Source organism: Temnothorax longispinosus, chromosome 11 (assembly GCF_030848805.1).
Source record: "Temnothorax longispinosus isolate EJ_2023e chromosome 11, Tlon_JGU_v1, whole genome shotgun sequence".
NCBI lineage: Eukaryota > Metazoa > Arthropoda > Insecta > Hymenoptera > Formicidae > Temnothorax > Temnothorax longispinosus.
In genome coordinates, this window is record NC_092368.1 from 8593028 (window position 1) to 8617303 (window position 24276).

General features: G+C 38.5%; 1 long non-coding RNA gene across 1 annotated transcript; it reads right to left on the reverse strand.

Annotated features, from left to right (window-relative positions):
* Positions 1-3893: 3893 nt before the first annotated feature.
* LOC139821943 (uncharacterized) lies at positions 3894-23131 on the reverse strand. Its single transcript, XR_011734394.1, has 4 exons — positions 18276-23131; positions 18075-18201; positions 12069-17813; positions 3894-11987 (listed from the first exon to the last, which is right to left on the reverse strand). It is a non-coding gene; the product is annotated as an uncharacterized lncRNA (long non-coding RNA).
* Between the last annotated feature and the right edge of the window lie 1145 nt (positions 23132-24276).

Here is a 24276-nt window from a genome sequence, read left to right on the forward strand (position 1 = left end):
GGTCCTTTTCAAGCGTTAAGAGTACAAACTATTAATTAGTTAGGCATAATGCCTGCTACGCCACATTTAAAAACTAATGATAAAAAGTATTACGACATGTACATATATAGTTCACAATTAATAAAAATAAAGTGCTTACATAATTTGTTTGTTGATAATTAAAATATATAGAAGACCGTTGACACGGCATATTTGATCGTTCATAAAGAACTTGTCGAGTCGGCGATGTTACTGTTAATGTGCGGACACGGATAACAACAAAACAGTACCGCACAAAGCGATCAAGAGGGGGGAACAGAGTAAGAAGTAGGAAATTATGTCTTTTCTATAATACGTTCGTAGAGAGCGTTGAGCTTCTCTGTGTCTCTTTGTAAATTTATATTATCGTTGAATTTTTTTATAAAAAACATTTCTGCTATTTCCCTCTTCTTAGTCTGTTTCTCCTTATGTAAGATTACTGGTTTATTCCAGTTGAAGTCATGTCCATATGACATTCTGTGACAACTAACCACGGAATGATTACTGACGTTCCTCTTTATATCATTCTGGTGCTCCCTGAGACGCGTACATAAATGCCGTTTCGTTTGCCCGATGTACGCAACATTACAATCTTTGCAGTTTATTTTATAAACTAATTCGGTTTGATTAAGATCATCTATCCTGTCTTTCCCTCTTTTTATTATGCAGTCGAGTTTTTTAGGGACCGTATATAAAGTACTAATATTGACTTTTTTTAGATCTCGACTTATAGACTCACTCAGATTTTTCACATATGGTAACGGTATACTATTCTTTGGATCAAAAATTATTTTACTATCTGGCAAAGTTTTTAAAATAATTTTTTCTGTTTTCTTTTTACTACAATCGATTTCTTTCATTATTCTATGTATAAAATTATCGAGGTAAAGTCAATCAAAAAGTCAACAAAATATTTCATATTTAAAAAATATCATTAACAAAATTTGAAATATCTCAGAAAATTCTTTGATTCTTTTATGAGCCTTTTTTATGTAATCCAATTATTCTGTTTCTATCTGTTTAATGTAACAGTAACGATAAGTTATTTCTTTCAATGAGTAATGAGTAACGGTAACAAGTTACTTCTTTCAATAAGAATAACGAGTTATATACAGTAACGATGAGTTACTTTTTTCAATGAATAACGAGCAATGGTAACGAGTTACTCCCGGAAAGAACGGTTTTGTTGAAGTATCTAAAAATTTAGCTAGATACAGAAAATAATTTTGTTGCAAGATCAAAATAATTATAGTAGGTCGCTAGAGTATAATAATTTTGTAAAAAATTTTGACATTTTAGAAATTAGTTTGAACGTTCTACATAATTATTTTGATAGTGCAACAAAATATAATCAAATTATTTTCAGATCTGTATCTAGCTAAATTATTTGAATCTTCAGCAAAACCGTTCTTTCGGTGTTCTTGCAATGAGAATAACGAGTTACGGTAACGATAAGTTACTTTTTAGAATGAGTAACGAATAACGGTAACGAGTTACGGTAACGATGAGTTACTTCTTTCAATGAGTAACGAGTAACGGTAACGAGTTACTTCTTTTAAGAATAACGAGTTGTATACGGTAACGATAAGTTACTTTTTCAATGAGTAACGAATTACGGTAACGAGTTACTTTTCAAACGTAATTTTCCCTGATATTATATTATTAATTAATACACCCTAAGATTATATTATTAATGAATTATTTATTTATTTAAAATATATTATTATAAAATATTCTTAAAATATATGTTGGGACAACTTTGACGAGTAATTAAGAGCTTCCGCACAAGACTCGTATAGTAATGTAGCGTAACGTAACGTAGATCAACGCACAAAAAACGTATAACACCTTAACCGATACGTTTCTCGTGCGCTGATCCACGTTACGTTACGCTGCTTTACTATACGAGAGTCTTGTGAGGATACCCTTACAGTCATGATGAACGAATATCTAGAGACGGAGCACGTGCTCTGAATATGCCCCGATATGCAATTTCAAGTGAGAAGGCATTCCTGTCCCCGTCATACACTCTGAGACTGACATATCCGTAATCAGATTGACGAGACCTTTCGTTTGGTACCTACTTCATGACCAAAATCAAATGCGAAAAAAATGGGGCCGATCTTGTTTTCACTCTTTAAAAACAAAATCTCGTTTAATTAAACAAATTTTAAATACAATTAACGTTTTACGTTTCGACTTTATATACTTACAATTAGTCTTCTTCAGAAACCTGATACATAAGAGATAATACATATAAATAATAAAAAAATAAAAAAAAATAAAATTGCTATAGATAAAAAGAAAAAAGAATAAAGCCGCATACTTTGGACTGACTTGCCAGAAACGTAGCTAAAATCTACACTATGACATAGTATAAACCTTAGCCACAATTAATGTATATACGAGTTGTCAAAAATAAAATAAAATAAGTCAAATAATAAAATTGTTACTATTATCTATACTATTGTTATTATTATCAAACAATATTATTTATTATTTGACAGTGTAAAATTGTAATGCATATATTAAAATTACATTAGGGCTAGAATATAAATCAGAGCCACAAGTATGAGAGCAATTCCAAGATCTCAAGACGAGAATTCAAAACCAGATCTTACAGGACGGAATTAAGGAGTCTGGATTACTGATTAAAATTAAAGTAAAAAAAAAAAGAAAAGAAAAGAGAGGGGGGCCTCTGCATTTGTCTACGAGATCAATTCTAGGGCTAGAATATAAACCAGAGTCACAAGAATGAGATCAATTCCAAGATCTCAAGACGAGAATTAACCTTACAGCGCCCCTTGTACTACTACGATCAATGTCGATCTTCCAATATGGCGTCCCAAATGAGAATATCGGAAGAGCCCTGCTCGCTGGACTGGACTCCTTGCCTCAATCCTCCCTTTCGGACGCAAGCTGCCGCAGCTCTCCTTTTCCTGGCGGTGAGCTCTCCTTGGGAAGTCGAATCTCGCTCGGTTGGTCTTCAAAATACGTGCCGCTTAGCTCAATCAGTTACGAAAAAAAGAAAACGTACTCTTCTCGTCTGAAGAAACGCAGCAAGAGCGGCCATCTGAACAAGAGCGAGGAAGGAGGTGGGGGCGCTTTGAAAGTGGCGACTCATGCGTCGCGCCATCTGAATGAAACGATCGGGCGTTTGCAAAACGCGAAGGAATTCGAGCGCGTCAATTTGTTCTTAAGTTTTGTTACCAAAATTTGCTCAATATTTGGCATCAATTTGGTGTTAGGTTTAGTCAACAAACTTTAACAGCAATTTGGTGCCAATTTGTTATCAGGTAGTTGCTAAGCTTTGCTCGGTATTTGGCGTCAATTTGTTCTCAAGCTTTGTCACCAAAATTTGCTCAATATTTGGCATTAATTTGGCGTTAGGTTTTGTCAACTAATTTTAGCGGCAATTTGATGGCAATTTGTTATCAGGTACTACTAAGCTTTGCTCGATATTTTTGGTATCAATTTGGCGTCAATTGTGCACGCATGTTTTGCTACGTATTTGCTAGCAGTTTGTCGACAACATTTGATAAAACAAATTTTGATGCAAAGTACCATTCTGAAACCAAAATTTGTAGCAAGTATTTGGCATTATTTGTTCGAACAGACTTGGCTGGCTATCTGGGAAAATATCAGTACATCGATTAAATATTGACTTTATAAAAGTACAAGAAGAAATTAGTAGAAAAGTCATATGGGTGATAAATTTAATAAGATTTTAGGGGTTTTAAATTCATATGTAGAGAAAGCGTGTCCTGGTAGAGAAGCAGGATGTCCTGGTAAGTTAAGTCCAGAGAAATTTGATAAGTTTATGGCTGAATTTAATAAGGGACTAGATGTAACGCTAAATCAATCGATGCAACAGATATTAGATAGATATATATTTATTTTCAAGCTTAAAGCCAAGAAAATGAACTTGGTTTACAAATAGACCTTAAACACTCATCCATCCACACTATATAAAACTACAAATCTCGGCTATTAACAGACTTCATTCGCTCGCATTCGCTTATGTTCTAACCTGTTTCCGCTTCCTCTCTTTCTCTTTCTACAGCTTTTTTAGTATCCTTTCTTTTTCTATTCCTAATTCATCGTTACAAAGTGTATCTAGTCTTCTTTATAGCTCTTATCTAAATTTACAAACCAGTCTGCCAATCACCGTGCATTCACTTATTACATAATGTTCCAAATTATCCCTACTCAACTTACAAAATCCACAACTTCTTACATCCTCCTTCAACCAATATTTATTTGCTTTCTCCATATTACCGCACCTCGATGCAACAGATATTATATATACAGCAGAGATAGTACATTGGAAGTTAATGCCCACATAGCACAAAACTCAACAGAAATGTTTCAGAAATATTTCAAAGTTTTCAAAAAGTTTCTAAATAACACTAAAACGTTATTAATACATCTAAAAAACATAACGTAGAAACATAACATTTAAAACGTTTATGCAACACGTGCATGGAAAGTGCCCCATTACGCACGCTACGCGTGCGTGATAGACCACTTTCCAGGCACTTGCAACATAAAATAGGGAGTGTAAGCCGTGTGTAAAGATGAAAACTCCACACCCGGGAATTTTCATCTTACCTCACTTGTTACACAAATAACTATTACGTGATGTTCATGAAAGGTTTCTACATACAGCTGAAATAATATGTACAATGGAAGTTGTTATGTGGAGTCGAGTTTAGTTTCGCGCGCGATCGATAGTGAAAAGCAATGCGTGCGAACATCGATAAATCGAGACATCGATAGGATGGCATCCGGGACTACCGGCCGAGAGCGTGAACGATAGTCTATTGTTAGAACCACGAGACACACGAAGCAAGTCGGAACCATTGGCTGCGTTCAGCCGATACTCCGCTAGCCTAGCAATCGTGAGCAGTCGCTCGTTTCCTCTCCTTTTAATCCATTGGGTCAAAGGAGAGGAAACGAGCGAAAACGAGCGACTGCTTACGATTGCTAGGCTAGCGGAGTATCGGCTGAACGCACCCATTCTCGATCGTTAAGGGGATCCTGCAGCCGTATGATTTACCGACATTATCGTTTTTTGATGGATCTTTTAATTGGCTTTATAGAATTGCAAAAATCTTTTACAGAATTAAAGTACGCACAAAAATCTAGGGTAACAAACGCGATTTTATATCAAAAACATCAAAAAATTAAAAATATTACTTATTTGGGCACATACACAGCTGTCACCTGACGACAATATTTGCTTAAAACAAAAATTCTGCAGTTATTATACATACATAATGTTTATATACATAATGTACACAATGTGTACATAATGTACACAATGTGTTTATGTACATAATGTACATAATGTACACATGTTATGTATGTTTATTATATGCATACATAATGTTTATATACATAATGTTTACATTATACATACATAATGTTTATCATCTGCCCTTGGGAAAACATGTAGGAATAATATCGTGCCAGTAGAAGTAAGATTCAATGCGTACAAAAAAAGATCCATCGAAAAATTATTTTAGTAATGCAAATACGGATGCAGAATGACAAGAAGAGCAGCAACAGTAGTTGCCGGATCTTGCAAGAGATGGTGAGCAATCGAAAAAAGGACAGATGTCATTTCGTTAGACAAAGACAGATATAGGGAAAACAAAATTAGAAAGGTTGACATTATCAACATCGAGGAAGTTCGCCTATCACTGCAGGATCCCCTTAAGATTACATTTTATACTATTAGTGAATAAAGGCATAATACTATTCCTAATCAAGAGCTTTTATTACTTTGTTGTGCCTACGTACAATCACAACAGAAGTACTGCCGATAGGTATTCATGATGTAGGACTAAAAAATCCGAAAAGGAATTCTTTACTAAACATTGGTGACAAGGAAAAAAGTACATCATCCGATAAAAGCTAATTTAAAATTATCATTTTGATACATGACTTTTAAGTAACAGACTTTTAAGAACGTTTTCGTCCTCTGTGTTTTAAAAAAATATTGTTTTATTCTTAACGTTCATATTCCTTAATATTTTTTATTTCTTAATATTCGTAATGTGTTTTATTTTTTTACTTATCATAAAGTGATATTTTATGTGCAATGATAATTATATTTAATATTTTTATACATTAAGAAACTGTTTTTTTTTTGTAATATTCTATTCATTTACATATTTAAAATTATATACTTAATGGTTTATACTTATTGTCTTATAATAAAACCCTTTTTGAAAATATTTTGTTCTTGTCTTTTGCAATTATAAATTTATATACTTGCATTACAAAATAAAACGGTGAAGAAAGGAATAATATTAAATATTTAATTGATTTATTTTTCTATATTTTTAAAAATTTTTCTATATGTCTTTTAAAAAATAATCTTGCAACTCCATTTAACCTTTGTTGTGCACACCTCTTCAAAATTACGTATTGTGCACAGGGGGTCTATTAGACCCCAGTCACTTAATTGTTTATTACAGACGTACAATTCGTTATTTTGACTCAAACAAAATTGCTGGCTATTGTTCAAAGCTTCCAAATTAGGTCTAATAGGTTTCATTAATATCTTGCAACATAAAAGAATTATAAATAATATGTTAACTAAAGAAACCGAAAAATGTACTTTTTTTACTAAAAAATGCATAAAAAATTTAATTTTTAATATTTGTACGTATTGTACGTATTAGAAAAACGCGTTTGAAAAAACGCTGGGGTCTATTCGACCCCGTGTGCACAACAAAGGTTAAATACAAAATAATAAAGTACATACAAAAAATTATTTTTTGTTAACTTGGTCAGCGACCTTTCAATTCGGGACTAAATATCGAACAAAAATATACATAAAGTAAAATCTAATAAAATTAAAAATTAATATAACTTTATATAGGATCTCTTCAGAGAAATGGGAGAACTTTAAAGAGATAGCCTCAAATATGGAATAAATGAGATTGTAATTAAGTAAATGCAAGAACAAAATGTTTATGCGATCAAATACAATTTATTTTGTGATTTAACATGGTTTGTCCTTTCTTACCTAACAATTTTAATTATCCTACTATATGAGCGTATGTAATAATTGCCAGATATCTCTGCAATGTACTCAAAATGTTTTGCAAAACAACTCAGAGATGGTAGCAAAATCTCTAGGAGATGTCTGTGCAACCTTTCATAAAGTTCTTTGTGACAAAATAGCGGACATTTTCACGTATCTAAGACATATGAGACATTTGATCTCACATATGAGACATTTGTGAGATCTTTTTTGTAACTCTTTACAAAGGTCTCTGAAAGGTATTTGTTAAGTTTTGTGCTGTGTGGGTGACGTAAAACAACAACAAATAAGCTTGGAGCCTAAAAGTTATTTAAATGATTTAAATTCTTTACAGTTTTTTAATAATTAAATCGTGTCGATTTAATTGTGGGGGGATGGAAGGGTTTTTTAACATTTTAATGATAACTGTGTATTAAGTCCGGCTGTGATCGGAGCACAGTGAATAGTTGGAATATATGTGTGTTACAATAATAGATACAAAAATTAGATATAAATTTTCCGTAACATCTATTAATGCTCGTATAATGGTCTTTCTCATTATAGCCCTATTTAAATGATACTTCTGTTCAAGGTCATATAACTCAAGCTAGAGATTTAAGGATAAGGTAATATAATCGTTTAATTTCTTAGCTTTTTTATTTCATCTGGGGAAAGGCCAGTAATTTCAGAGATAACATCAATGGAGACACTGGGTTTAAGTGAGTTTTTAGCCACAGCAATTTTAGCCTGTTTTTCGCCTTCCGCTCTGCCCTTTTCTTCGCCGATTTGGATGCCGCGCTTTTGACCGATTTTGATGCCTTCGTCTCTACCTTCGTCTTTAGCAAGATCAAGCCTATATTCAAGAATGGCTTCTTCTTTCTGTAGATTCATTATTCTTTCCTCGTACGCCATTAAATCTTTTTCATTCCAATGAAACTTGTCTAATTCATTCTAAGCGTTACTCAGTTCCAGTAGTAGAATTAATAGTTGATAAGATTACGCTACCTACGGGTACTAAATGTATTATAGTTATAGTGAATTGCAGTGTGTAGACGAGGAAGGATACAATAATTTTTGGTCCCCCTTTCTTCTACAACGGATGTGACGTAGCGCCGTTTAAAGTGTTGTACCGGGGTTGCTTTAAAAATGAGCTCAGTTAATGAACCGACCGCTTACACCTTTCGTTATAATGCGACCAAGTTAATTCTTCTCGTCCGTACACCACACGAAGTATGCAACTCTACTGTTTTTTAGACGGAACATCCGCGTTTCGTAATCAAAGAGCTCTGCAGCAATATATCAAAATGTTCAAAACCGAAAAACTTAACAAATAAGTTGCGTTCATATATTAGTATTATGCCGTCACGTTATTATACTTTTATAAACGATTTGAGTTCTAACGCTAAAGCTTTTTACACTGATATTTTATTGACAAAGTGCCTTAAAAAAGAGGCCGAAATGCGGGCTGCTGTGCTACACGCCCATTTAGATCCACACATGTTCGCCTACTCCATTATGGGCAAACCTGGATACTCTGCACACATTTGTGGGGAAGCCGCGCAGATATGCCATGTGCCATCATCCCCGTACGAAGGAGACCAACCGGGAACTGCTATCTTGAAATACGGTCATTGTCAACGACGCACCTGCCTACCTGATGCCCAGAACAAGAATAATCTCCCTAACGGGGACGGAGATTAGTTGCAGCACGGACAATGCCGCCATGTATGAATTAATTGGTGGTATTCTTTTACCCCATAAATGGAACTGATGGCCGTTCTCCCAAAGACCCTCAACCCAAAAACATTGCCTTGGAGAAGTCAGATGACTGGAGAGACGCCGTTGCCATCCATCTCAACGTATGAATCAATTGACGACGAAATGGGGCCGTTCACCGGCGACACCACTCAACGTAACACCTCTAAACTCATCGTCGAAGTTGCAGCTGTCCTAATAATCGGAGGTCTCGCAATCATAATATCCATGAAGTGGAGACCAAATGCACATTTCAAAAACAAATCCCGCTGCGAGTCGAGCGAAGCACCGTGCTCGTCGGTGACAATCAACGATAGCGTTGAGTTGGTAACAAACCGGATTATCAACCCGGATTCACGAATGCCGTGGCACTCCACCCCTAAGCATCGCGAGGTATTGGATACGGCTGCCGAATTAAATACCGTCCATTGCGCATTGAGGAAGCTGGAGACACGGCTGGACCAATGCCTCATCCCTAGACGACCGCTGCACTCGTGACCTCGCGGTCGCATCTTCTACGTCGCTGCTCCTAACTTAAGAAGGGGGGTGTTACGTGCGAAACCACATTCATGGTTTTGCACTGCACAAGTACCCCTAAAAACATCGACAACGGAACGCACTCGAGCCAATCCGCGAAGCGCGCAACACGGGAATCACGCTTTGAAATAGCGCGCCTCGTACATACACGGCTCCGCCAATCAGAGTCCCCGCGTAAGCACCGTGCCTTCAATTCGGCACTCAGTCAGATACGACTAATTACATAAATTATATTTAAATTGATTGCAATAGTGTTATAACTCAATTCTTCTTTGCAGGAAATACTAAGTAAGCGTAAATGTACCGTAGTTGTATGAACGTGTAAACATATGTATATATCTATGTATGTACATATTTTTATGGAGTCCTTTTTGATAAACATTTGTTAAATATAAAATCCTGAGTGCGATCCCTGCGGAGAGAACCAAAAAAGAAGTTCTTTCGCCAGGGAAACGCATCGGGTTCGTTAATTATTAAATTTCGGTTTCCGAATTTGAATTCGTTAGGATAGCGTGCGGGCTCGCCGCGCATCGTTCGGCGCACGTTCACGTGGTTGCAGCGTGACGGACGGGCGTTGGTGTAACGGGCGAAACCCTTGCACAAAGCCGGGACGCACTAAGTGTAAATTGTTACAACGATTGCTTATACAAAAGACGCATGTTAAACACGCGAATAAAGGCACAACGTAATCCCGCGAATATAACCTTAGATAGTCGCTTCCTGCGAGAGGAGCATGTTCACGTGAACATTCGAAACCGGACAAGCTACTATTCATAAGACAGTCATAAAAACCGAATTTTAAATTGTAGAGTTTTTATTGTTTAATAAAAGAATACATTTTGTTAATGGCTAGCGCATAAGAAGAATGTAAGGGAGTTGGAGGAGAAGTCCTGCAATGTTCACTAATGCAAAGCTTTTATTTTCATAATTAATACAATATTTCGATAAATTGTGGGGACTCATCCGCTCTCGCGCGGGGTCACCGAACTCCAGTATATATTGGGGTCTCACAGCCCTGAATTCGCACTCCGTATTCCGTTCTCAATAGTAAAGCTTTTCAAGTTCGGTTCGCGTAGTTCGCTCGGGAATCAGCCAATCAATTTCTGTCTCGTAAGAACGTAGCCGAGTCATCGCTGGTCGCGAGTTACAATAGTGAGTTCCATATACTTCGCTCCCGTCGCGAGCAGCGCGAATCGATCGTGAAGTATAATACAGTTATCCGTTGCTCCAGCCGTGTGGCCTCTCCACCCGAGCAGGGTTTGCCAAAGAATAACTATAAAAATAATTATTTCATAAATCAATATTGTTAAATTTTGAAAGTGTACTAGTTAGAGTTAAGAGCAGCAATCAATACCATTTTTTATTTTTTTATTTGTTCCACTGATATTGAATTAAAAACTTTCGAAGAAAAATTACGAAGTTTATGATTAATTATCCGGAGAAGTATTATATTGCATTTTCTATAAATGGTGATAAGACTCTCTCTCCATTCGCTTACATATGGTGGATCGGTGAAGATTATAGCCGATATTGGGATATTAACTCGTGACGTCACGTCTCCAATATGGCCGCCACAATACCCAGCGAGAAATAACCCATCGAATTAACGTCTAATGGACGTCAAACACGTATATAAAAAAATAATTGAAATATTCATCGATTTCGATTGATTTATGGTACAACTTTCGATGACTTTTCGATTTAGAATAAATCGATTTCGACTCGATATTGATTATTATTTCCTCACTGTAAATATGGGCCGATTCACCGTCTCCGATTAACATATATGATATGACAGTTCGAGCTGAACTCCCTAAACAACACAGTCAGGTTAGGAGATTAGAACAGTGTCCTTATTATTGTGGCGGCCATATTGAAAACGTGACGTCACGAGTTAATATCTCAATTTATAAGCAGATCTTGTTTCAAAACCGTCTTAAAAGTAATATCTTAAAATGCTAATAAGGTACAGGGACAAATAAGACCTACCTTATTTAAAAATAAAAATTATTATAGTCAAATAATAAATTATAATGAAAAGGCCTTGTAAGTATTAAACTTTGCTTTATTCTAAATAAAAAAGACACACCTACATAAATCGACAATTCTTTCTCAAATAATAATTATTTTATAGACAACTTATATAAACTTCTTTGGTAAAACCTTATTAAAATTACATTATAATGTTACATTATATTACAAAATGTAACATTACCGCACTGTTTCGACTCGTGTGTGGAATCCGTCGCACAGATGACGGGCGCGCAATAATGGGCCACTTTCCACGCACGTGTTATATAATAGTTATTTGTGTAACAAGTGCAACAAGGCTCGCCTCCGGCTCGTGCGTCCACTCCGCACGTCCAATTTTCAACTTAACACACGTGTTACACACCCTATTTTATATTACAAGTGCGTGGAAAGTGGCCCATTACGCGCGTGTCACGCGCGTAATGTGCCACTTTCCACGCACGTGTGATGTAAAGAATATTATTTTCTTCTTCTTTCAACCACAAATAAGGTAGGAAAGCATGTTTTACATTGAGGGCAAAACATGACGACTTTTGCACCCTCTCCTTTATCAAATACTTACAATTATTGTAGAACAAGTAATATTTAGTTGCAGGTAGCATGTACTTTGCTGTAAGGTTGTAAAAGGTTGTGAAAGGTTGTAAAATTAACATATAGTAGCAATTGCGTTTTTGTGAAAATTGCGACTTACGTAATATAAGCGTAGATAATACTAGATTTTACATACAAAGGACGAATAGAGAGTGCAAACATGTGATTAAACGTTACATCAATTAAATTATAATTTATCTTACATTTCTTTGCAATTGGGTAATAACAAAAAAGTAGACAATTGTAATGGAAGATGTGGAGCAAGGACCAAGTTACACATCACCATCCCCTAATCCGCAGCCAGCTGCACCGACAATGCTGCTACCACCACGTAAGTGTAAATTTATGAAAAAAAAATCTTAAGTAATAAGGTAAATGTACCAATGCTTGGACAGTCAGTGGACACGTGCCTATTATGTCTGGACATCTTTATCATTTTAGTCCTTAAATAAGTCTATTAACGTTTGGATGCTATAACTAAAGTTTCAAAATACAAGAAAAATATTTTCATCTTTGATTTTAATTTATATTTATTTAAGAACTAAAATGATAAAGGTGTCCAGACATAGGTACGTGTCCACTGACTGTCCAGGCATTGGTACATTTATCTTAATAATATTATAAAAATGCATACATACAATAACGCATACAGACAATATTTTTGCGTACCTAATCATCCAAGATTAATACTACTTTAATGTAGTCACAGATACGGTACATACGGTTGTAACGGTGATGGCTTTTGATAAGGAAAGTCAAAATATGACCTGTCCACATTGCCATGCTGATATAAGTACGCGCGTAGTACCGGAAGCGAACACGAAAACACATCTGCTTGCGGTACTCCTCTGTTCACGCAGGTAAGATTTCGAAATACAGAGTAAAAAAATTTTACCGGAAAAATCTGACGTTCTTTCGCAGATGCTGGTGTTGTGCACCGTGTCTTTACTACATGGATTCTTATCGAGCCCATAGGCATTACTGTCCAGCGTGCAGTAATTTCCTTGGAGAATCAAAAAATTAATCGAAAAAATAATTAATTCCACTTAAGATAGAAATATGCGTAGATATTGCAGAATTATATTACCATCGGTTATTCGATTCATGAAGAAGACATTGTTTTTATCGCGTATTTCGAATAAACCGTTGTCAAATTATTCACACGTAAATTAGTCTAAAAAGTTTCGTCGTTGCTCACAAGTTTACGAAATGTGAATTAAAAACTACAGATATAATCATATTGACTGTTTTCTGTTAAAAATATCAATGAATTATATCATAACACCAGTAAAATTGATTAGAAGACTTCAAATTTGAGTTTCCTATATTAGGGTGTGTCATTTTGGAGCAACTTTTTTTTTCATTTCACGAATAGCATATATACTTGCAGGAAGGTAAAATAAGATACCTGTTAAAATTTTAGCCCTTAATATTAATATTATCAGGTCGCTCATCGCGATTTTTTATTTTTCATTTAGTAAGATAGAAAAAATTTTATAACTATCTAACAAACAGTAATACAGTATTGTGCCACATAGATTTTCTGTAGTAAATTTACCGCTCTACAAAAAAAGATCTCTTTTTATTTTTTCATAAATTTAACCGTTCAAAAGATATTCAAAGTTAAAGTTTGATAAATTTTATAAAACTTGTTTTTGCTTCTTATGAATTTTCTATCATATCGACTATCAAAAATTATGAAATAATCAATACATATTTTTGTAGAAAATTTAACAATCTACAAAAAAGGTCTCTTATATTTTTTTCATAAATATAACCATTTAGACGATATTAGGGTTTATACTTTGAACTTTAAACCTTAATATCCTCGTGCTTGAAGGAAGAAACTCCACAAGCCCGACGAGGAACTATCGAGAACGGTCCCGCGAAATCTGCACCGCTAATCGAAAATTGCTTGACGGCACTGACCCCTTCGACCGGAAGGTCTGCCATGGGGGGGGGGGGATGAAGAGCGCGAGGATTCGCTCGGAAACTGCTGGGCGAGCACATACTGAAGCGTGCGTTTATCTGGGTGTAACTGTACGGTGTACCTGTTCTATAACAAGCTCGATGAGTCGGTGTCTATTCGGTAGCAGCACAGGGTGGTTGGCCTCAAAGGTCAATCCCGAGTGGATGAGCCTGCCGCCCACCTTGAGAATACCCGTTGGGTCCCAAAAGGGAGCGAGTTTGAGAAGAGGCTTGTGTAGTCCCTTCCCGTTTCTAATTCAATCAATCTCTTCGCAAAAGGATTCCAATTGTACGAGTTTTGTTATGATTAATAACGCCGAATGCGCTTCGAGTTGATCCACGGCCAAGATCGCGGGCACCGGTTTGGCCCTGGATCGACTTGTAAATCTTAGGAGGTACGCTATTATTCTACAAATCTTATCTAACGACGAAAATCTATCTAACGATGAGTATATGGAGTCAGGTGGATCGAGCGCGACGATATCCGCGCAACGCGATTGCGAGCGAAGGTCTTCCATCGGTGCGGTAAAGACGCGACCGTCCGAGGGAGGGGCTCGTCCGCCATCTCCATATGACCGTCATCGAGATGATCCTGCGTGAATGCATTATAACTAATACGCAATTCCACGAAATTCCATGTTTGACTTGAATCGGCGCTCGAGTGCGCGCAATCTATTAACGGCTATCGACCGAGAATCCACGAAAATAGGAGGATCTGATACAAATGGATACGAGACAACGAAGCGACCCGAATAATCGCGATAAGGGGTTTTGTCAAGCGAATCGAGCGGCGCGCGTGTGAGCGACACTCGTTTACCTCCGAATGAGGTCTGGCCGTTTGGCGACACCCGAAGCCCTCCGTGATAGCGGGAGGAACGATAGTGCTACGCCAAGGCGGCGGTAGTTTATGACCTCCGAATGAGGTCCGGCCGTTTGGCGACACCCGAAGCTCTCCGTGATAGCGGGAGGAACCATGGTGATACGCCAAGACGGAGATATCCAAAGATACCGTGAGTGTGTGGTGACTCGACGGTTATGACCTCCGAGTGAGGTCCGGCCGTTTGGCGACACCCGAATGGTGACACGCCAAGACGGCGGTAATGAGGTCCTATCGGTCGGCGTTACCCGAGTGGTGACACGCCAAGACGGCGGTGTCCACGGACACCGTGAGTGTGTGATGACTCGACGGTGCACGATAACGGGGCGAGAGTGTAGGGACTCGCCCTCGTTCAAACGAACTACGATTACGCGAATATCTTCGCCGCGAACGTGCCCATGCGACGAACGGACGAGAGACATCACGCGTGACGAGTTGTGACCTCCGAATGAGGTCCGGCCGTTTGGCGACACCCTAAGCCCTCCGTGATAGCGGGAGGAACAATAGTGAGACGCCAAGACGGCGGGAGTCTATGACCTCCAAATGAGGTCCGGCCGTTTGGCGACACCCGAAGCCCTCCGTGATAGCGGGAGAACGATGGTGCTACGCCAAGACGGCGGTAATGAGGTTCTACCGTTCGGCGTCACCCGAGTGGTGATGCGCCAAGACGGCGGTGTCCAAAAGCACCGTGAGTGTGTGGTGACTCGACGGTGCACGATGACGGGGTAAGTATGTAAGACTCGACCTCGTCCAAACGAACTACGTATACAATTACACAAATATCTTCGCCTCGAACAGGCCCATGCGACGAATAGGCGAGAGACATGTTGGCGGGTGATAATTAGAGTTTGTTTCTATATAACGCGGTTTTATTCAGTATAGAATTACAACGATTATGGTTACACGTGGTCAACCGTGCGACGCCAGAAAGAGAACTGAACTGAACTATGAGTATCAGAAAATAGAATAGATAGGCGTCGGTAATGTCGCGACAGTTAGTTCGAGTGGAGCCACTTCGTATCTCCAACAAGACATCACGCGTGGCGAAGGGCGCGCGATTATGGAATGATCGATTAGTTTCCGCCTGTATTATCCGGTGCCGCGGTGTCAACGACCGGAGTGACCGCCGGAGCGGTCGCAAGAGACGGGACGCTAGCCTGCTCGAAATGCAGGAGAGAGTGGTGCTTCGCCTGACATGACCGGCAGGTCCAAAGGCTAGGGCAAGTCTTTAGGTTATGTCCTGCGCGGAGACAATTAAAGCAAAGTCCCTGCTCGCGAGTGAAGTTGTGCCGCTCCTGGGCTAAGAGCTGCAAGAACCCGGTACCCGGTGCATTTTGCTAATTGATGCTGCCCTTTGCATTTAATACACGAGTCACTCTGGGCCACGAGTGAAGTAGTCGACGCGGCCTTCTTTGACGATTGAGATTTTGAAGTGTTCGACCGTGCCGAAAAGTCCGATACCGACGCGAGAACCGTACAGTACCCCGATAGAAATTTCGTCAACTGATCATACCGGGGTGATTCCACCGACATGTGGGTAACTTCGAACTTCTCCCGTAGCGTAGGAGTAAGCTTCTCCAACAGGTAATTAAGCAGCATAAAGTCCCACTCATCCACGGGATAGCCCATCATTCGCAGGGCCCGCGTGAATACGTCCAATAACACGCGGAGGGACTCGGCGGAATCCGCAACCAAGGGCTTGGCGTGTGCGAACAACCGCCAGTACTGCGTAGCTAATTTACGTTTGTTCTGATAGCGCTCTCGAAGCGCATATCATACGCGATCACGTAATTTTCCGCGGTCAAAGGCAGATTCTTAACGACGCCAAGAGCCTCGCCCGATAACGAGGCCAACATGTATTGAAACTTTTCGATGGCGGAGACGCTAGGATTCTCGTGAATCGCTGTGTCGAATAAAGCGATGAAGGACGGCCATAACGCGAGATCACCCGCAAATTGACGAAGAGCGATCTTCGGTAATTTGATCGCGGAGTGGGGCGCGTGCGGCGCACCCCGCGATAGGGATCCTTTAATGAGGGATGAGACAAACCCGATAAAAACAGTCACGTCACATTCACGTCAAATCCACGTAGCAATAACGTGGATCCACGTACTGTTTTTATCGGGAAGCCGCCATTAATGGGAGCGGAAGTGACGGCAGGCATATTACGCGTCATTTTTGAATAAAACAAAATAACTGTATCGAAAATATGTCTACATAAATTTAATTCTAATTGAAGAATTAATTCAATTAAATTGAAGTAAATAAATAAAACTTAATTAAATAAAATAAATTCAGTAAATTAAGAAATTGAGTAAATAATAACACAATAAATACTGATAAATTTAATTTATCACAAAAAGTAAATAAATGCAGTAAATAATGCAATAAATAATTTTTTTTTTAAGTTTTTATATAAATTTAGCAAATTTGTAAATTCAATAAATAAAAAAAAGACAGAACAATTTTTAAAATCATTTTTATACTAAAAATGTGTTGACGCGATAGTCTGAGCAAATGTATATTATTAACTTCCAGCTCTGAAAATTAAAACTTTTTAGAAAATAAGGAAAATATTACGATCAGTAGTTTAATTAACAAAAATTGTATTCTTAATACATCTCCATGTTTTGAGGGTTCAGAAAAAGGATTTGTAATCAATGGGTTCAGTAGTTTTTAAATAATTTAAGAATAAAATAAAGAAAACATTTTTATTTCTTTAATAAGTCAAAAGCGTGATTTCTCGAGAGAAGTATTAGTCTTTGCTTCGCTCAAATAAGACAGATATGAACAATTTGCTGAAAATTTGAAATAATATGTACAATTTAAAATTATTTATAATTAAACGAAATTTAAATTATAGACATTTTTGTTCGTGTTCAAAAAACGCAAAAAATTATGAATACAAGAAATCTCGTTGATTTTAATGTTGAACATTCATGTATGACGAATAATAATGGTCTGCATGATTTGATTTACACGTTCTTAGGATATTTTTGTCTGAAAATAACAATAAAAATGAATTAATGAATATTGAATATTATTAATAAATAATATTAATAATAAATGAAACATGCAGGTATAAAAAATACTTCTTTAACTGCATTAAATGTCAAACAAAAATATCGAAAAAGATTAATTGTGTTCAGAATGATTGCTTGAAGTTTGTTCTTCAATATAATCTTCTAAAATGAAATCAAAGTAATATCATTTACTTGCCAATTTTTTTATGATTATTATTCGAATAGTATAAATAATTACCTAAAATAGTTGTAAGTGAAGATAAAGAAAGAGTTAGCTGGTCAAAACGATTGGGAACTGCTGTTGGGTTTAATTTTTTTTTCCCAATTTTTTGTGCATTTTACCACATTTCATCCGAAAATAGTTTCTATAATAAGAAATATAAGTTAAATATAAGTTAAATATAAGTAAACTCAAAACACAAAAAACTTGAATACTTACTTCACATAATGTTGAATACTTTTTAGGAAATCTGTTATCACGCCCCACATTTTTTATCCATTTTGCTCTTTGGTTCGGAGAGGTAGAGAAATGGCACATTTTGAAGCCTTTTTTACTTGAATTGCCACAATTAACTGCTTTGCAATATCGCATTTTCTAAATAATTTATATTTATCAATATTAGCTAATTTGATGATTTATAGTTGAGGTTATGTATTCTCATTTCAGTGTTAAATGATAATATAAAATCACATTCAATTGTAATAAAAATGGATTTATTAAGTACAATACTTACACTTTTATTTTTTCCTCACTTTATCAGTTATAATATTTCTTACATTTCTTCCTGCCTCTTTTTAGAGGACAATACGGCCTGTTTTGATCACTTTCCCCTGCGGCCATTAGTGACATATACTATACATTAGCTGTACACTATCTTTATATACTCTTAATATACTCAAAGCGGAAGTATCCCATTAATGGCGGACGACCAATCCGCATCCTGCACCCTCGGTGTCTTATCCTTCATTAAAGAATCCCTAACCCCGCGAGAATGCGTCGGTCCCCCGCGCGGGACCGAAGCTTTCATACCGCCCTATCACGACAAAATGCATTTGGTCAAACTCGTCACGTATTGCGTCTTCAATGGCGAATTCTTCATCAGTAGCATCTTGTATTACTTAGAGGTGAGCCTCCTCCAAATCCTGAACTAATTGGGCAACCGTCGGATAATGAACGAGAAAAGTTGGTCTCATAGCCACGTTGTCTACCGCGAGCATCGAATATTGATGTATTTCTCGCATACGCCGAACGCACAGTTCGCGCCGCGACTTACAGCCCTTATTCATCTTGAAGCCCGATGAAAGTCGGAGTATGATATTTACAGAGATAGCTAACGAAGGCGATGGCAGCCAGCAATAACAACGTACGAAGTATGTCTCGCTTCGGAATGCGGAGACCAAGGCGGAGACCGTTTTGGTCGAAACAATGGGCGAAAGCACCGCGCCGCTCGCCAAAACCGAAGGGGGGACGGACGACTCGAGTTCGAACAAACAATCGATGACGATGGAATGTACTCGAATATTCGATCGCCTTTAGCAATGTTAATTTTCACGACGAAGTCTGCAACGATTATGCAGAATTTTAGAATAATGGCGCGCGAGCCAACAAATCTACGATTATCAGCGGATGTCTCTGTCTCGACGTGCCGATGCGACGAACGAACGAGAGAGATCACGCGGGGCGAAGCGTGCACGCGCCGCTTATTCCGAATTGATAAGTGCTGCAACGATTATGCAGCGATTAGCAAGGGGGCTCGAGATGATGGCGCGCACGCAAGCAAAACGACAATTACGCGGATATCTTCGTCGCGACGTGCCAAGTGCGACGAAGGACGAGAGATATCACGCCGGGTGCACGCGCACGTGCCGATTATTCGATACAAAAAAATTATTTATTTCGAAATTTTATTACTATTTTTTAACTAAATTTGTTTCTTAAGATGCAGTCTATGATTATAAATATTTTCTCGTATTTAAAAAACACATATAAAAACACACTTACCTTGGTGGGATTCGAACTCGGGACCTCTGGATCGTGAGCCAACTGCCTTACGTGGTAGACCACTTCTTAATTTAATGTTAGTGTTATATATAGTCTACATATGTCAACCAGCGCAAATATATAATTTTTCAAAAATTATCTTAAGAAACAAATTCAGTTTAAAAAGAGTAATAAAATTTTGAATTGGATATATGATATATTTCTTATAATGTCGGGTGAATGTCAGAAACCAGTGTCGGCTCATTACGAAATTTTGTGTTCGTAAATATATTTATGAAAAAAGTATATTTATAAAGGCCTATCTACATAAGACGCAGAACGCGAGTCGCAAGACACACGCACAGTCTACATGTCAATCTAACCTCTATACACAAAGAGGTTAGATTGACATGTAGACTGTGTGTGTGCTTGCGACTCGCGTTCTGCGTCTTATGTAGATAGGCCTTAAAGTTAAAACATCCTTATCAAATCCATTTTATTCTATGCAGAAATTCTTTTGCGCGCGCAATGGAACTAAACTCTCAATCATGCAGTGATTCAGTGCTGTACCGTGCAGCTATATCTTATGGATCTCTCAACCATAATAGTTGTGCTGCAGACCACATAAGAAGGATAGCAATAATCCTTTGGTTGAGGCAACCATATACGAGGGTATTATAACCGAATGTTACGTATCGTAAGAACTACAGTTATGACAACTGTATAAATGGGCATATCTTAACAGCTACATTCAATGTAATATCAATTTAACTTGAATTCACATACATTTCTCTTTTAATCATAGAGAACATTGTTGTAACAACCGTAACAATTTTCTCCGTGAATGCGAAACCAAGCGACTCACCGTTCGTTGCCCGTTGCCCTCTCGGATGGTGTTCTCTCGTCTCTCTCTCTATCTCTCTCTCCTTCGTCCTTCCTTCTGGCAAGTCCTCCGTTGTAAGCGAGAAGGCGAACAGGCAAGCAAGCAGGCAAGGCACGATAGACAAGCAAGCAGTGCAAGGAAAGCAGGCAAGGCCCGAGATAGGCAGGCGAGCGATACAGTAGAGAAACACGCAAGCAAGGCACGAGCTTAAAGGGAGTCGACTCCTCGTGCTCCAAAAAATGTGTGTGTTGACGAGTTCACGTTCGAACAGCGAATGTCTGCTCCGGTACTCCTCGGCTCACGCACCTGCGAATTGCAGCGCGAGCGAGTACCAAGATCCAATAATTGGGCGGGCCACCCGCGGGCGGGCAGCACGAGTCGGGTGAGTCGCGCGAAATATTGCCATGCTAACGATCGCGATCCGCCAACGTTCCGCGCAAGTCACTAAACGCGAATTTTAAGTTGCCGACGGCAACGATTCAACAATGTTTAACTAATGATACGAGACGCAACTTATCAACTATTGTAATAGGTAACGTGAACATCAAACAATCAACTTAGCGACTAATATGTACACGCAGCAACTATATACACGTGAGCTCCATACATAACTCTTAAGTAACTTCAAAATGTTACAAAGTATTTTTAATTTAATTTAGAAACAATTTACAGCACTTTCTGAATATATTTGAAGCACCTCCAATACATCTTTAATTACAATAAATTTTAAACCAGTAAGAGAATTTTGCTGAAATTTTACATAGATACTTAGACATAATAATAGAACAATCTATGAAATTTTTAGATTTTTGGTAATGCTTTGAGATGTCACACATACATCCTTAATAAGAGGCAAGTAAATTTATATATGTATTTAGGGATCTTGGAATCTTTAAAAGAATAAACAATGAATAATGCATTTTTTTGATACTTTTTGTTTCCAGAGATATTGTTCAATTAGATTATGAACTAGGCTGAGAATAATTCAGAAAGTAATATCAGATATAGATATCTTGTAAAATATTAGAAATGACGTATAGTTGCTAGAGTTTTTCAATTTCTTCTTATCTCGATAATGTTTTACGTCAGGAATTCTTTAGTGAAAATTATATCATATACTCCAGAATCCAAAAAATTTTTTCTAACAATAAGTGTAAATACATAATGTAGGAATTGAATATTGAATAAGTTAAAGAGAATTATATATAAGGTAAGTTGAAGGAAGATGCCATAGTTAAGAAATGCTGTAGTATAGAAATATGAATAATCCAACGTCATAATCGCTTCGGGATTTTTGCAAAATAATACTTAAGCTTTCACATAACTATAGCCACCCTAAAAATTATCATTAAAAAGTTACAATTTGGTTATATGTTTATCCCTGCAAAACTGGCATTTTCCCCAATGCCTAGGTAAGAGGGGGTAACGGCCGGATATACAACGGGCGTTACAAATGAAAGAGGAATATGCCTCTTTTTGCGAGTATAGTATCGAGCGAGATCCTCATCGGAATGCGGAAAAAACGAGATTTCCACGCTCGATCTTCACCAACATAGATTATAAGAGCACTATCAAAATTATCAAGTCGCGCCCGAATTTCTAAATGGAAACTCGGCCACGATTATGCACGTGTGAGAAATACGCTTGATGCAGAATTCGACATATACAGGTGGGCTATCTCAAATGAGCGCGGCGTTTCGCAATTTGACCGAACGGAGTACTTAATGTGTAAATTGCAGAAGAAAGTTTGCCAGGACGAGTGTGCTAGGATCGAGTGGAACTTTATGAATCGCAGCATGTTGCGCGATGTGGGAAGCGAGGCAATGAGGAAGCATTTTGTCAAGTATATAACATATTCACTGGAATCTCTTGAATATAAAGACCGAACGATTCGTGTTAAATATCAAAATTACATCCAAAGATATAAATATTGGCCGTTTCAATTTATGGTGAACACGGAAAAGAGCAGCGATAGACAACAGAAAGGAGAATCGGCCAAATGTCAGCTTTATCAGTGTTACGTCGTGCTTATCAGAATTCGTTTCCCCGGGAAGTAAGAGCGAACTTCCGGCGAACATTTTAATACATGATAAATAATCATATTGATATTAAAGCTTAGAGATACATCTTCTCTAAATTTTAATCAAATCTTTTATAGTAAAAAGCACTCGCGTAGTCGCGCAATTGTATACCATGACGCGTTAAACGTGGCCGAGAAGATTGACTTGGAAAAGGATATCTTCTTTATAGAACCTTAGAGTAAAGATTTAAAAGGACGAGAATAGAAAAAGGTTGCTACGATGTAATATTTAAAAGAATATCACGTTTATTTAATAATTGCAACATTCATTGTATATAACGCTTTCTTTAAAAAAAATCGTCATAATTAAGAAGGTTTCTAGTAGTTAGTATAGGCGGGTTCAGGCCCGTGAGCTCCGAGGGGGGGTGAGGGAGGGGGGGTATCGGATTTCGCGGGGGGGTGAGGGGGGGGGGAGGAGCGGGGTATCGGGCTACACAGGGGTATCGGGTTACACAGGGGTATCGGGTTACACAAGGGTATCGGGTTACACAAGGGTATCGGATTTCGCGGGGGGAGGGGAAGGGGGGGATGAATCACCGGGATGACTCACCGGGATGACTCACCGGGATGACTCACCGGGATGACTCACCGGGATGACTCACCCGCGCCGCGGGTTCGCGGTCGCGGTCGCGGTCGCGGTCGCGCCGCGGGGGCCGCGCGAGGGTCTGCGGGAGCCGCGTGGGGGTCCGCGGGGTCCGCGTGAGGGTCCGCGGGGGGAATATTCTCTCACACAGCATTGACATTATCTCTATTAGTACCTGACAGTCGGAAATCCTCAGTCTTGCGACATCCTTCGAAATAACTTTCGGGAATCACGGCCATGAAACAACGCCCACGTTTTCTTGACTGTCCACTGCCCGAAGAAATCGATCTATACGGGTCGGGTTTACCCACCCCTCCACGTTCTCAAATAGTTTCAGTTGGAAAAAGATTCCTGACATCATTCGGTTTCCTCTTTTGTTTAACACTCCTATCTCCCTGACAGTGAGATACGTTACGACGTTTATACTTATATGGCTTTGACGTAGCGGTATCCTCTGTTGCTTATGAAAGGGGTACGGGTGATCCGCCATCCACATTATCGAAAATCTCCTCATCGATATATAATAGTCTTGTTCCATTGCTACTTCACGTGCGTGGAGTACTACGTTTAATAAGCGTCTCACCAGAAACTTATACCCCTTAGTAGTAGACGTTTTTTTATCTCTCTACAAACTCGCTACGCGGTTCGCGTAAGCAATCAGCGTATCGTCCATGAGGGGAAATCGGCCCCTCGTCAGGCGGAACAGGTCCTCCCGCGCGCGGCCGGGCGCGGATATCGTGCCCCCAAACGGAAGCCGGGGCGCGGGAGGAGCGCCTTCAAACGCCTCTATAACGTCTTCAAACTGGGGAGCGTCGGGCCCCCTCAAAATTTCACTGTCTTCTATGTCTGTAGGCACAAAAGGTTCGCGCGGAGGCATTACAAGAAACTTAGTTTATTCACCCGAACACAAAAA